Source organism: Stigmatopora nigra, chromosome 13, assembly GCF_051989575.1.
Source record: "Stigmatopora nigra isolate UIUO_SnigA chromosome 13, RoL_Snig_1.1, whole genome shotgun sequence".
NCBI lineage: Eukaryota > Metazoa > Chordata > Actinopteri > Syngnathiformes > Syngnathidae > Stigmatopora > Stigmatopora nigra.
The window spans coordinates 8561319-8577257 of record NC_135520.1 but is presented as its reverse complement, the minus strand read 5'-3'; the positions used below and the strand labels follow the sequence as shown (position 1 = coordinate 8577257).

Sequence of the window (15939 nt, the reverse complement as noted above, 5' to 3'; positions counted from 1 at the left end):
ATTGAATTATGGTTCTTTTTTATATCGGTATAACAGCAAATTTTTACTTTACATGCATAATTAAAACTAAATACAACTGTATTCTGTAAAAAAAATCTTCATAGTTATTGTATATTTGGATGACTTGTTTAAATGGTTAAAATTACACTTTGGTAACACTATAAAAATACAATTTGATCATGAATGTAACTTTCGGGGGGTAATTTTTCCTTAATAATACATGCCATTTTTCTTTTTCACTCCATATTTAATGTTAGGCCGTTTTTTGACTTAGTGTGTACCATCAAATTATTGTTGACATAGCCACATTCTATTGAGCACCAAGGACAGAGACACTGGTACCAAATGAATAGGAAAATACATGGCAATATGGATAAATTCCTCTGACAAACTTCTTCCGCAACTTGAGGTAAAACACAATAACAATTTACATGACACAACAAGCGAGGGTGGAAGAAGAAGAAGAAAAAAAAGATGCAAACTCTGCCGCCAATCAAACTTGCTTTTGTGTTGAGCACACCAGATAAAAAAGAACCTGGCTTTCAAATCAAAAGATCCAAACAAAAGCTCCCTTGTCGCGTGTCTGTAATGGCACCCGCTCTATTCGGCTAGTGATTATATAGAAAACAACTGCAATTACATTACAGGCTTCACTAGAGAGAGAGAGAGCGGGAGAGAAGAAGGCCCAGGAGAGATGATTAATATTCTTATTCTTATTCGGATGGAGCCATCGTGCTGACAGCCACAGTCTCACTGATTCTCTCATCAGCTATAAATGCAAAGTGTGGCCACCAAGAAGAGAAAAAAGCAGTCTCACATTAGATGAGAGAGCTGTGTTGTAATTTAAACGTGAAAATCATAGTTCTGAAGGCAAATGATGCTCTTTCTGCCTTCTGAGTCTCTGAAAAGAGCACTCAGCTCATTCATTGGAGGAAAAAAATACTACACTGTTGAATGAATGTACACCAAATGCTGCAATTAAATGAATATAGGATGTAATAATTACTTTGGGGGTTGCCATTGTTCATATAGGCAACCTGTTTTGTTACCTTAGCAGCAAATTTTTTTTTCTACAATTAGAAATCGCTTTTGTGTTTTCAACTATGGCAACATGTGCATGATATATTGCAGTTTTTGCAACACAAAATAAATAAAGTGGGCATATAGACTATCCGATCTTGGGGTGCTGGAGCTCAGCAAATTTGTAAAAGAAACACAAAAAGTTTTCCAGTTAATATTAGACGATAGGTCCACTAACAAGCAACTTTAAAAATATTAAACAATGATTATTCAGTACTATATGCTACATTTAGTATCCTGCTATGATTCTCTGTTCAACTAAATACCTTAATCAAGCACATGTTCACAAAGTGTAAAATACAGTGTATGAATCAATACATTATTGGTCGATTTTCTAAAATAAAATGATTAAAAAATTAAAATCTGATGATTCAGAGAACAGGAAAACTCCGAACTATATGTGATCTTGTGATGAATGTTAGGCGGACGTAACAACTCCGAGTAAACTGTGCTGTCCTTATTGATTTCAACAACGTCTAAATATGTCAGTTTGTCAGTAGCGATGAGATCCTGCCCCTACTTCAGCTCTTCCTGTAGCCCGTCAGATAAGCCCGTCCATTTGTAGTGACAACAGTGTGGGCGTCACATTGGCCCGAGTGGATACTGACATTCAGGTGAACCCTCCGTTTCTTCTCGCTTTCTTTTGGCCCGACATCCCTGATTCGCTTGTACTGTCACTGTGGATGAAAACGTCCCACTCGTTATCTTCGCCTGTTGTAATTGCTGTCTTGTTTGCGTAGGAGATTAGAGGGGCCTGAAACCCTGTGTGGTCTCTCGCCAATTGAACACAGCAGCGGGGGTAAAAAAAAAATCCCGATCTGAGGAAAGCATGTAGTAGTCCCACGTATGACGATATTGCCACGCAGATGAACTGGTGTTCATGATAAATATGATAGTATTAAGTGAAGAATTGGCACACCTCTTCTCAGGTGTGAGCCAAATGAACTTTTCCCACATGATCTATACTCATTAGCTGCCAGTGGTTCCAGTATAGGTCGCATGGATGCACTGGGTGGGAGATATTTGGGTTTACAAATGTCCTCCACAGAGGACAGATTTTAATTACTGGTAGTCAGGAGGAAAACCAAGAATAAACTTTATACCTTAAGGGGTAATATATGCAACTAAAGACAAATCAGGCACCTGCTAATGTAACCTATTTACAGTTTTGTGAATCACTTTAGCTTATAAATAAATAAGAGGTCCGTAAAAAAACAGACAATTTGCATTTGTGTCCTAACTCCAACCAAACTACAAAAAAGTGCTTTTTAGGAAATACCGTAGTTTAAGGGATGTCTATTCCCTCTATGCCAAAACACCACTATAAAATATCTTCCATTTTGGACCTTCCCAAAACTTGTACTAATTTATTAAAAATTAAAAGAAAATGTAAATACAACAGTATACTTCAGCCAATTAAAATGTTTTTGGTTCACAGAGTTCTGTCCAAATGACCTTAGTTTCAACAGTACCCCACAAGGGTTCTTTTCAACAGCCTATGCACGAGGCCTGCACCTCAAGTGCTAGAGTTGGGCCTTTTGTGTGCAACAGCCTGCACTTTTACTCCCGTCTCCGAGGGTGGCATCCTGTCAACGGCCTTCACTGGTGTACAAAGCCACACTCCTCACTCCTAATGGCAAATTTCCATCCCAAGCCCTCCTTTTCGCCTTTGGACTCCCCCTTCGCTTTTATTCCCCCGCCGAAATGCCCCTCTTTGCGTCGGTTTCCTCTCGTCACGGTGGGTAGATTTTGCGTCTGATACCGTCAGATGGCCCGGAAAATTAAAAACCCAATTAAAGTGGCGGTCCGGGAGGTCAGCTCTTCTGCATATCAAAAAGCGCCCCCCTCCTCTGGCTATTCGCCGCAAATTATGTCTGGTAACGGCTTGCGTTTGCTGAGGCTGCAATTGCGCGCCACTCTGGAGAGTAATAAGAATGCTCCTGTCTTACCGTTTGGAGAAAAAAAATGTCTGCTGAGCTGGAAGAAATAGCGACTATTACCAAAAATCTTTTATTACACTTATGGATTAATAAAATATTGCAAACCTGACTATTAGAGCTACCTTTAATCATGTTTGATGAGATTTTAATAAGAGGATGGCTTTTGTGAACTATTAAATCGTAGAAAAAGAGGTTTGCTGACATAAAAACTGAAGTTGAAAATGCAGAACAATTCTCATATACCTTTAAAAACAATAGTTGATTGATTGTAATGTAGTCAATGAATCAGAAATGTGTAAACTTGACAACTGGGTGATGCTACATTGTAAAGCTTTTTACTCCTTACACCCTCTATTCTCTTCATTCTTCGTTCACGGGTGACACGCTACAAATCTGGCGACATTCATGCCTCATTTTTCTTGAAAAATTGACACCCACCTAAGCACCTAATTTCTTTCTTTCCCTCTCTCTCTCTCCATCTCGCCATGGTTCCTTTGTGTCCACTGTTTTACCCACGATTCATTAACTCGTGTACAGTGGTTGGAAAAGGGCAGAGAGAAATGGCCAGCCCAATTTAATAGCACACGTCTCGGACCAGCACATTAATATTCAGCGTAATGTTTCTGCGAAAGGGGGGTGGTGGGAGGTACTCACTCGTCCAAACGGCCTTATTAAGCAGCTGGAGTGGAATGATGCAACACTCACACACACACATGTGCACATTAAAACACACGACATTTCAGTTTGCATCATGACAACTTCTACAATGGAGGTGCATCCTCTAAGATTTTGCAAACTTGACCATTTCTTTACCAGTCACTCCTTCTTTTATTTAGATTTTTTACAAAAATGAATGTCTTTTTCCCCCAAATACAGGTTTTTTTTGTCTCCCCTTTCCTCTTTCACTTGTCTTTTTTTTTTTGGTACCCTACAGCAAGCCACAAGTCGTCCACGTTGGGCCTTTTAGCTCCATCTCATTTACATTTAATGGCATGATAATACACATTATCAGACTATTTCCAATAATTACAGCCTTTCACTCGCTTTTCACCCTCACCCCCCAAAGACTTCCCGACAGACATTTCTTTTTTTTCCCCCCTCTCTGAATTTTCACATTTTCAATTGCAATCATTCAGAATGATTTGCCCTTAGAAATCACAGGAAATAATAATAAGTCATTTGCACACAAAAAAAAAGGATTTTTCAAAATTGGTATGGCGAATAGGAGATTGAGCCCTTTGCACTTTTGGTAGTTAATGGCAAAACTGGTCGCTTTTAGAAAGATCTTTAGGTGAGGGCTTTTCTGTCAGATCAACTGTGAAAGCTGACTTAGCCACAAAGAAACACATTGTTTGGATAAATCACTTTGGTTTTCTTTTATGATATAATATAAAAATACAATATTTCAGTAAATTGTACCCTTAAATGGAAAAAAAATATATATATACATACAATGTTTTTTTTTAGAAGCTAGTTGTCTCATTACTTTTGGCAATGTAATTGTCAATCATTCATTTTATGAGAACTCGTATTTAACATAAATTAAAAAATGTTTATCACCTCATGTTTTTAAACTTATTCCAGCACAGGTTCAACCCCCTCAATTGCAAAAGTGTGCACCAAATCCTTTGGCCAGAGGGTGTTGGCAAATAAAAGTGTGTGCGATTATGTTAATACATAAAAATGATTTTTGTATTTATTTTTTCTACTCTGTGTACTTGTAGGGTTTAGGCATATGGAAGAGAAAGCATGGGGGCTTCCCCGCAGTGCCCATCTGAATCAACTCCTGGAACTTGGTCTGGACAAATTAAATCAACACACCAGTATGTAAGTAAGTAATTTTATGTAAAATTTAACATTGATGTCAATGACGACGACGTTTATTCCTCGCGCGCCACGAACAGTCCACGGTCTGCGCTCATTCTGCTCTCTCTGCGTTCAAACAACTTTAATACGTCCGAATTGGCTGCAGGCTATTGGGGGAGAGGGTGCTTAAAATGCACAAGACTTTTGATGTCACCACAAATACAGCGACATCAAAAGGAAAGTGACTAGCGGCATGTCATCCGTTACGGCGGTGAGCTGTTGGCTAGTAAATATTACGCATGAAGCATTGTGATGAATTTAGCTTGGTTGCACGTGGTTCCGGGTTGCGGCTTAATGAGATTTTTCCGCTTTTATGGAGTTCACAGATACTCAACTGTACTCTCTTCAGTCCGTATAGATGGCAGGATTTACACAGGATTTTTTCTTTTGTTACCAAGCACATCCTCGCATTTCATTAAATCCCGCCTAATGAGATGAGCGTCTCTCCCCAAAGAGCAGATGATGAACTACCTTATGCCACAGCGCATAAATTAGTATGGCGAGGTTAAATGCTGGAACTGGCTCGTGTTTCACAAGAGGACCCTATCCGGTAGTTAAATCAACGCTCGTAAATACTGCCAGCCTTACCACACTGACAGCGTAGAACCACCATCCAAATCGAACACGTCATTTAATGGATATGACGTTATACTGTAAATAACGTAGTCTAGCTTTTAGATTTCTCTAAAGGACACACAGTATGCATTTTTTTGCACCGTTTAAGTTGTTCTCTGGGGTTTTGTGATATCTTTTAAAAGTACCCAAAGCATGTATCTTTAAATTAAGCTCATACATGTTTCACACGTTATTTTAACCAAAATATTTAGCCAATACAACTAAATTGCTTACTCAGGACTCTGAAAAAATGATATTCTAAGGACTGCCATGTTTATAGGTTGATCAGTACAGTACATCACTTATTTAACTTTTGTTCTTGAGCTGTGCCAGTTTTTGTTTGTGGTATGGAATTGCTTTAGCATGTCTGTAGCTTTATCAGCCATGGTAAAAGCCTTCCTGATTCATATCTGCTCTTTCTTGTACAATTTTTCTGTCCTCTGTGCTTATTTTAGTGGGTTATTCGAGTCAAAAAGCAGGTTCTATTCAGTGTGAGCGGCGTTTTTAGTGGCCCAAATACTGATTGTAAACCCAGACGTCCTCAATGATGTGCATTAAAAATTTGAAATTGAAAAGCCCGTAATGGTCAATGACACTTCAACCCCCGCCCTTTTCTTACCCTGCATTTGCTACATTCTAAAGATTGAAAAAATTAAAATCCCGCAGCAGAGATAAATGGATTGGATGCTTGTTGTTAGCAGCTATATTACTGGTACTTGCATCTTTTGGGCCCACATGGGTGTAATGGACTTATTTTCAATCACTCCTTGTCTCAGTAATTAGTGCAACCGTGACCACCCCTCTACATTAGCCCTGAACTGCAACAAGGGCATTGCTGAGAACGAGAGAGGGGCTTTCTCCCAATGATAATGTGAATGGATACCTGCAGGGGCAGATTTCTGCACTGTTCCTCATCCTGTCAGCCACTCTGGCTAACACTGGGACTTAATGAACCTGAAAACAAGACACTGTGTGTGGCGAGGGGGAAAGTGTGGGTGCGTGCGTGTGTAGGTATGTGTGTCCAGATAGGTGTGCATAAAAGTGTATATGTATAAATCCAGAAACTACTGTGTCGACAGTACTATATTCACAAGTATGATCTTTTTTTTTGAGTTCTGAAATGGATATTTTTAGTACTACCTACAGATATAGTAATAATATTCAGTATCAATGAAAATGTGAGCACCAAAGTTTGAGACACTTCAACCCAAGTCATCATAAAGCGGTCAAATGCATTTCCTTTTAAATTTATTGTTATTAATCTTTGTACCTGTGCTGTAGAACAATATGAGGGAAGCACCTGCTCGTGAGTGATGATACACTGGAGAAAATGTAAAAGTAGAGTCAAAGGGAGAACGATAAAGGAGGTGAGGCAGAGATGGAGGAAGGGAGAACACAGATGTGTCAGGGCCTGGGGCGATACAAGTCATTATGGTGTAAAGTGCTCTAGTGGTGATGTTGTTGGGGAGAGCTGAGAGGTCACCGGCTCGGGGGGTTCGTCGAGCGATACATTCGTGCATACGCATAAGTAGACATGCACGTCTGGAGGAAACTGAGAGAACATCTGGATATGTGCCACCTGCCTGAAGGAAGTCATCTAGTTTACACGTGGTGCACGAGTGGTGGTGATGAGGGGATTTTGTCCCTTCCTGGATGTACAACCTTCCTGAAAGTGTGCACCACTAAGACATAGTGAAGGACACGGTGCTGAATGAAGGAGCGTGCAAACCAGATGACACACTTAACGGGGATTACATGTTAAAGTAAATGGTAGTCTACTTTGCAGTCGTTTTTTTGTGTCACTACTGGTTCTGTTTTGGATTTGACTTTGTTCATTTGGGTCTGTGTTTTTTGGGATGAACGCTGATACAAAAATAATATTACATTTGGAAGGAATTTAAAGATTTAGAGTGCTTTTGTCTTTCTGCAAAAAAGGGTACGCCTGAGTATCGATAATTGTATGAGAAATATTCAATAGACTATGAAACAACCAACAACTTATTCATGTACTGTTGAGACAGCGATCCTAGTGTTGTAACACTTAGGCCTTGTATTGTCTTGGTCTGGATTCCCCAAAATATTTTCTTGGTCGTTTTCCATGACCCGTGTGAATAACTGAAGCAACAATAATGACACAAAAAACATTTTAAGATGGATTTTTTCTGGTCTTGGACTGGTCAGTTTCATATTGTCTCAGTCAAGTCTTGGTTTCAGATACTGTTGTCTTGAGCACAGCACTCCAGCAACACCCCATCTTGTGACTTGTGTTCTCCTTTATTGATATTAGTGATTCGATTCGATACCCCAGACCAGGTTTGCCATTTCCTGCCATACAATGAGAGTAGAGTCGAATCAGTACTGCGCAGTGAAAAGGCTGCATGTACACACAGAAACTGGAGACCAGCTGGCAGAAGCCCAAGTGAGCGTGGCGCCAAACAATTGCATTCATTAGGGTTAATTAATCATGGTGTGTAAGCGCAATTTACTTTTTTTTTGTCTTGTGTGAACATGCTTCATAAAGACATTGCTTCCTCAGGCTGCTTTTGATCCTTCGCACAGGGTTCGCCCAATGGAAAACCCTTTGGGGTTGAATGCCAGACCTTTTATCGTTTGAACAACAAAGGTAAATGGAATAATATAATTGCTCGTCCAAGGAAGAGAAGGCAAAGGAATGAAGTAGCTTGAAAGAAACGGCTTGGGTGCGGGAAGGCCTGGGGTCAAGGAGCAAAGGAAAGGCACGTGACAAATGTATTCTGATAACTGAACAGCAGATGTCTCACACGGAGTTCCTTTGTTGCCAGAACAGCAGGACCCTGCACTTCAGTGGGCTCACTTTGCACCGCATTCATTTGCCCGCCAGCTGCCAATTTGGGGAAAGAACAGGCGGAAAGCAGGCAAAAGCAAGGGTCCGTCGTCCATCTCTCTCACCTCCCTCAACATGTTTTGCAGAGAGGCAGCAACTTAGCTCTCTCATCCCCCAGTGGCCTGTACAATTTGTCATCTGAATACCAGTGTAGACTATCATGCACAGTATGAAGGTGTGGGTTGCGCCATTCTTTTGGCTGCTGCAAAATGAAATCACTTTAGACTTGACTGAAATTCAGTCACCCTGACAGATAACTCTGTCCTTAAAATCTGAACATAAGTACATTCCATCCATGATTCCTAAATTATGGAAATCAGGGGGACATCACACTTTACTGTGTGCTTTCACTCCATTGAAGCCCACTCTCATTAGGCCCACAAGAGCCCACACTTCATTAACACCAGGGTGATAACAAATTTGCACCCCTCTGCTAAGTGATGCGAGGCGAAGCGTGGCGGTGTGGAGTCATGCTGTGTGAGGCTCAGGTGACTACAGGCGTGACTTACAGCTCACCTGATGGCTGTGAGCTCCCTGACAGCCAACTCACATCTCATTTTTGCCTCGCGGAGCCACGATAAGGCAAAACGGTCAGATTTGGCGAAATGAATAGTCCAGTTTGGACAGCATTCTTAAAATTTGACTTGAGTTGGAGTAGTCTCGAGAAAGTCCTCCATTGTTGTGCAGGCATAACAATCACTGTTCAGGATATACTCAAGGCATAAAGAACATTTACATTGGGGCAAAGTGAATTCTAAGGCATTTTGCCAAAGTATACCCCACTGATGGTGACTAGACGTCAGTCCCAAAACTATTGTCGAGTACTCATTTGTTACAGTACAATTATCCCTCTCGTTCCCCTCCCCAGTGTCAACTCACGGGACACGCAAATGAAACAAGATAAAAACTTTTTGATTAAGGGAGGCCGATCGTCTTTTTCATTTGGATTCAAACTGCACCAGAAAAGCGAAGGGATTAATCTTAAGGCTGTCCTTTTTATGCTTGTCTCCGCTCATTTCTCCCGGTTGAGGAAGCGGCAGTGAATAATGGGGTGTCCATCAGCCGTAGGCTCAAGAGCAGATTGGGATTTTCTCTTGGGGATGATACAAAGCAAGGCGACAATTGATGGTCTGTAATGTACAGTTTTAGCCCAAGTTGTGATAGGGCCACTCTTGACGTGGTAACAGGAATTCTTTTGAAAGCTTCTTTTGTTGAGGAAGGCCAACATCATGATTTTTAGAAATATGGATTTAGAACATCATGCCGACTGTAATTCTTGCTTTGACAAATGGCACTTTGAAGTCTTACGAAGAGGACCATACCAATGGCCCATTGTTATTTTCACTTGCCTTGACTGTTATTTCCTATATATGCGAACCATCACTTTAATAAAATTGTCTAGCTCTTCGGTCATGTGAGGAGCACCTGTCGTTGGAGGCAGTGAGAAGGCGGGGCCGGAGTAGAGACGAGTTGTTGGGGTGGAAATCATGGTGGGGATGCTATCCATCAGTGCTTCCATTTGATATTTAATTTAGACTTTTATGAGCTTTAAAGGATAGGCCATGTCGTCTTTCTCTCACAGGCTTCTCTCTATCACGATGCAGGATAAATTCCTCTCAGCCATGGAGCAGCCTAAGTAAGGTTCTTGTTGATTTATAACTGTGTGTGCGCAATTGGGGGTGTAGTGGACGCTCTACTGGCCAACATTCAACTTTTTCCGCACTTGATGAGTTCAAAAAATATCTATATATGCACCATATTTACAACAATGTACAGTAAGACTACTCCTACAAGTATCGATTAGAATGTCTAAATTAAAAAATAAATGCAACATTTGTTAAGATATTACTACACTTTTTGAGCAATTCATCATATTCAGTGGTGACAATAAGAGTCTAATTTGGTATTTGTAGTTTTAAAAAAAATGGCACTTTGGAGGGCATACTTTTACTTGAACAGCAACATTATAGTCATTAAATCCTTAAATTGGCATTAATTGACAGAGCCATCAGACATGCTTTTTGTTTCCGTGAATTATGTATGATTGAACATAGTCAGGATAATTCTAAAGAGCGACAATGCGCTTAATAAACTAATCCTCTCCTAATGGTCTGTTTTACTGTAATGTATAGCATAATTCATTACCCCCTTTTGTACTAGTAATTATTTCTAAAATACCAAAGAGCCATCTTTTCTTCTCCATCTCTGATTTATCACTTCAGCTCTGGCCTGACGCTGTCTTCCCAAGGTGTGACATTTCCAAATATTTATGGCTTTGGCACATTAAAACGAGGCCTTCATTTGAAGGTGACCGACTGCTCTTCCACACCAGTGTAATTAATAGAACCGGTACTTGTTCGCCTTGTGTTATTTAGCCGCTGCATTCTTTTTCAAACTGCATCTGGAGCTCATAAACATTCCCCCCTTTTTTTACACTGTGTAGGCACTGCTTTTCATGTGAAAAGAGCCAAAGTTTAATATTTTATTGATTAGATCTAAACCTTCTGTCCAAAGTGGCAATTAAAATTCAATTAAATTGACTGAAAGCATCAAATTAAATTTCATCTCTTTATGAGCTCCCAGATAATGCTCGAGGACAAGACTTGAATATCATCCCATCCTTTTTACATGTTATCATCCTGCTCGTTCACGATAAAAATGACACTTTGGGGTACACTTTCGATATTTCTTAACTATAACTTTGTAATGAACACAATTTATGGGTATTAAATCTACTGTTATTGGATTTTGTAATAACGAGGCACAGCATGCCAGAAAAGATAAGAGGAGAAGATGATGTTTATAACTGGACGTTTATCCGGTAACGTGCCAAACTGGATGAGGAACATATCATTAACGAGTCTAACAAACAACAAACTTCTATTGTGTGCTTTGACTTTTTTTTAAATAGTACATTTCTTTTTGTTGAGAAAATAAAAACAACGTCACAGGCCTGTTGTGGTGTGTAAATGAGCCTAAATTTCATAACAGCTGGTTATTTAATTTCACATTTGATTTGTGGCCGCGTACTCTAGAGCAGTGTATCCCAACCTTTTTGAGCCGAGGCACACTTTTTGCATTGAAAAAAATCTCAAGGGACACCACCATCTGAAAATCTTTGTCGCCTATATTTATAATAGTTATTCTCATCGAAGTTTTATCAGCAGAAATCGCATCCAAAATTATTCCAAAATCTAATTTTTCACAATGACCTAATGTCACGGAAATTTGGCCTGTGGACCCTGAACAACTTCCGGTTTGAACCAAGTAAAGTTATTGATCGCATCATTTTATGATTTTTCTCTAAATATTACTTAAATCTCCTAATATTCCGCAAAAAAAATTGTGCTCACAGACTTTACGTCGGCACAAGTTGATGCGCTAGAAACCAGACAACTTCCGTTTCGACTTAGAGAAAGAGCAAAAAATTACTGTTTGACAACTTGAATCAAATAATAGTATAATTTACAATTTAACGTCCATCATATTTTGATTTGAACCTTGTAATAGTTCCTTTATAATCTCCTTATATTCATATTAATTTTTCTCTCTCAATATCACATTGTATGACTTCTTGCAATTTCCCACGGCACACCTGACCATTGCTCACGGCACACCAGTGTGCCGCGGCACAGTGGTTGGGAAACACTGCTCTAGAGACCCTAATGTTTGTATTCAAAGCTAAATTGTAAGATTTCCAAGATTTCCACTAAGATTTCCAATTATCGTTTGTTGAATGCAATTTATTTGAGTTTATTCCATTATTGTAAAGTAGTCCAACCAGGCAGGAAAATGTTATTGAGCTAGTTTTGAATCTGGAGTGCAACTGTGCCCTGTACAAGTATTTAGTCTATTACCCTCTTTTGTACCAGGTCTATGATAGTCATATAATTTTAAGGGTGATGGAGGTTGCACTTGCGCACTAACCTCTCCTCTCTAGTGTACTCTTAAAGGATCCAATGAGACACAGTCGTAAGATAGCGACTTTCTGTCACCATGTAGCAGACCATCTGGCTTTATTTTGTTTGAGTATATGGCTCACTCATCCCAGATTTTATTGTTACCATCTCTGGGCAGAGGGGCTGGCAACCCCAGAGCCCCCCACCTCCCACCCTTCCAGTATAACACGAGTTCGTGACTCGGCACTCGGTAATTTAAAGCCGTTATGGAATTGCAATTTCAGGGCTCAGTGCTTGTTTTTCTTAAATGTACTCAAGGAATTAGCCACTCCAGCCACAAATCAGCCAAATTTATGCACAGTTGTAATACACTTTATGGGCTCATGGTACATTGCTTCAAAAACAGCAGATGTGAAATGATGATAAATATAATGAGGGCTCTTCCCCTCCTCGCCACCCTCCTTCGCCGCCAAGTGCGGCGGCAGAAAAGGACGCGGAGCGTGTTTACTTACCCCGTACAATACATTTAATGTCTTAGTAAGGGCCGCCGACAAAACCTGATTAATGTCCTCATCTCTTTTATTAAAGATAAGCGTGCCACTGCAGTCGTGAGATAGAGGCACCACCATAAATCTCAGGGCAAAATGAGCAGTCAAATAATCACTCATCAGAAATGAAATCTACATACATTAACACCTGGGCGTCAATGTAAACACTGGCCGCCGTCGACCATTTATCCCGCTATTCCTGCTTGGGGGTGGGTTGGTGGTTGGGGGTGAAGGTGTCTGGAGAGTGTTACGCTGGAATTGTGTCCACCATTAAGGTGATGGTTGACAGAGGCAATTAGGCATCCACCCTGAATGGGACGTAATGTTCTTCCATGCCTTTGGATTAATCAAGGCATCCGTTAGACAGTGATGGGTGACTCCGTGATTTGCCGACAAAGTGATTCCTTATCCCGTGTTTGGGGATTGAGATCCGGAGGTTCCTCCTGTCATTTATCGCCTTTGACAGCCATCAAATTGTCTTCTCCGAGCTAAGGGACATTATCGGAACCCCCAAGCGCTTAGCGGCAGGAATGGACTATCTTAAGTGGTGGTTGCACACCAGCAGATATGTAAAGTGACCGTTCTGCCTGACCCATGGTTCTATGGCAGCAATTGTCTTGGGTATAGGACGTTCAGACACATGAATGGATATCAAGGTTTGTTACATGGAGGGAGCTTGATGGAATGAAGATTATAGGACACTCACATGGACCCACATAAACACTTTGGTTTTTTTAAGATTGGGATTTGAACAGGACATTTTAGGTGTGGTAATGTATGTATGAAGGAAATATAATGGAAGTGTAACTGTCTTGCACTCCCCTCAGTAAACAAACGGTTCAGCTGACTTCAGGTTGTAGTAGTGGTATTTGACTATTATGATTTTTACTATTTCTAAGCTTTTTTGTATATATTCAGTAATTTGCTAAATTATTTTAATAGCTTTTTGACGGCATTCTTTTCTGATGAGAGCCGCATTCTGAATACACTTTAGTAAAGACACTTAAAACATGTTTATTTGATTTTCTTAATTAAATAATGAATTTTGGTTACTTTTCAGAAACCGTTGCATGTTTTTTGTGCTCGTATCTCTTTTATTTAAGCTAATTCAATTGTCCTGTTCAACGTGGCGATTTTGTACAATGTCACTATTTACATATGTGCAATCATGCATGTATGTATGCAGTCATTGGTATGCATCCACCACATTTTGCTCTCTTCCTGACACCCATCACAGGCGCACCTCTGTGACAGATGTCATATGTTGTGGTTCAAAACAAACAAATGCATAGTACGCTATGGTTTCTCTTTGTTTTTTATCCTATCTTGATCATCTAATTATTCTTTTTTTTTTGCTTGTCTTTTCTCATTTGCCACTGGCATCTGGCAGAGACAAGCTGACGAGGTGTCTTCACAGCGGAAATTGTCAGAAATTGATTTTCCATGCTTGATAAAAGTCACACGCAATTAGTGGGAGTGTCAAACGCTTTTAATGCATTCAGTCGAGTTATGTTATGCCCTGCCACTCACAATATTGACAGAGATGTTTGGCAACAATGATTATAACTTAGGTGACTCAAAGAAACTCTCCCAATGGTTTTAGTATGTCATTATAATTATTGAAGATAGTGTTTTTAAGGAATTATGTTGGTGAACGGAGGTAAAATGGGGTTACTACTTGGTGCTGTTGATTAACTCTCAACTTTAGCATTGTCAATTCATGTTTAGATGGGATTTTATACTATATAGCCATACTATTTTCAAGTCTTGTTTCATACTTGTAATGAAATCATGTAATCGTTCAGCTCTGCTGCTGTATTTTCTCTCTTGTCTATACGTTCACCTGCTCCACAAGGTACTTAGAAGGTCATTAACACAGTCATTGAGCATGCGATGAGGACCCGTTAGCGTGGCCGCCAAGCCCCGGCCAAGTGCCGAAGGTACAATATGCTCCTTGTTATTCCAGGCTCATTGGCGCTAAACCCTGGCAATCAACGCCGTTTTGTCCGAGCTCATTGGCCCAGCGGGCTCTCGGCTGCCGAACCACTGGCTCGGGGTCTGGGTCGTTAGGTAGAACTCGGCGGAATAATGGCACATTAGAGTCTTACAAATCAAAGAAAAAGGTTCCAAGCATATGTGATGTCATTTGCAGAGAATAGAGAGCTGCCATGTTTAAAGGCAAATCGTTTCTGGTTCGTTAAAACTCATCGCTAACTGCTGTACAGATGAAACACCTCGGCTATAATATAACCTGATTCAAGTAATGATATAGATCCTCCGACAATCTTTTTCAAATAATTATCCATACTTTGCAATTACGTCCACTATGTCATGGGGGGAAAATCACATCACTTTTTTAACACAAATCTTTGCATGATTATCTGCTACACTTGTAGACTCATTACATTACATTGGCATTTTAAATCCAAAGCTATAGTGCTGATTGATTCTGTTATTGAGGAACAGAAGCTCATTCATCCTTTTATTTAAGGTAGTTTGATTATTTTGAGAATTTGCTAATTAAAAAACAACCCATAATAATAATAATAATAAAGAAAACAGAAGCAGCCTAATTGGAATGTTGAAGCTCAGGTTATAACCATTTTTGGCATTGCGTCCAACTCTTATTTCAAACCTGCAGCTTCTTGGAGAATTCTTTAGTTATAAAAATATTAAAAGTTGTCCATTTCATCTGTGGAAGCACCTTTAAACTATCTTTCTCCTCGTGGGGTGGAGACTTCTGAGAGGTGGGAGTTTTAGGGGGGGGGGGTGCCATTTGGATCCAAGGAGAAAGCATGTTGTCAAGGGGCATTAATCATCAGAAACACATTTCCTCATAAGCATTTCCACTCATTAGAATCAGAGAGCCGCCGTACTGCTATCGGAGGGATTCTTATGCACATTGTCGCATAAACAGAATACATCAATATCAGAGAGAAGGCAGGGGAAGCTCATTTGCAAATTAAGATTGCAAGTTCAGAAAAGAACACCAATGACCCTCTAAAAGCGGAAACACAAGCTTGCCAAAGAGACATTAAAAAATAAATAAATTAAAAAATAGTTGCACCTGCCGTGGCTGTTCTGAGCTTTTCGCAACTGTCGTACCATAGACAAAACATTTCAGATTT

The 15939-nt window shown here is 40.0% G+C and overlaps 1 long non-coding RNA gene across 1 annotated transcript in view; it reads left to right on the top strand.

Annotated features, from left to right (window-relative positions):
- Positions 1-4851, top strand: part of LOC144206472 (uncharacterized) — a 50656-nt gene extending 45805 nt beyond the window's left edge. The window contains exon 7 of the long non-coding RNA XR_013328370.1: positions 4745-4851. This is a non-coding gene — a long non-coding RNA (uncharacterized LOC144206472). The remainder of the gene's footprint in view (positions 1-4744) is intronic.
- The last annotated feature ends 11088 nt before the right edge of the window (positions 4852-15939 follow it).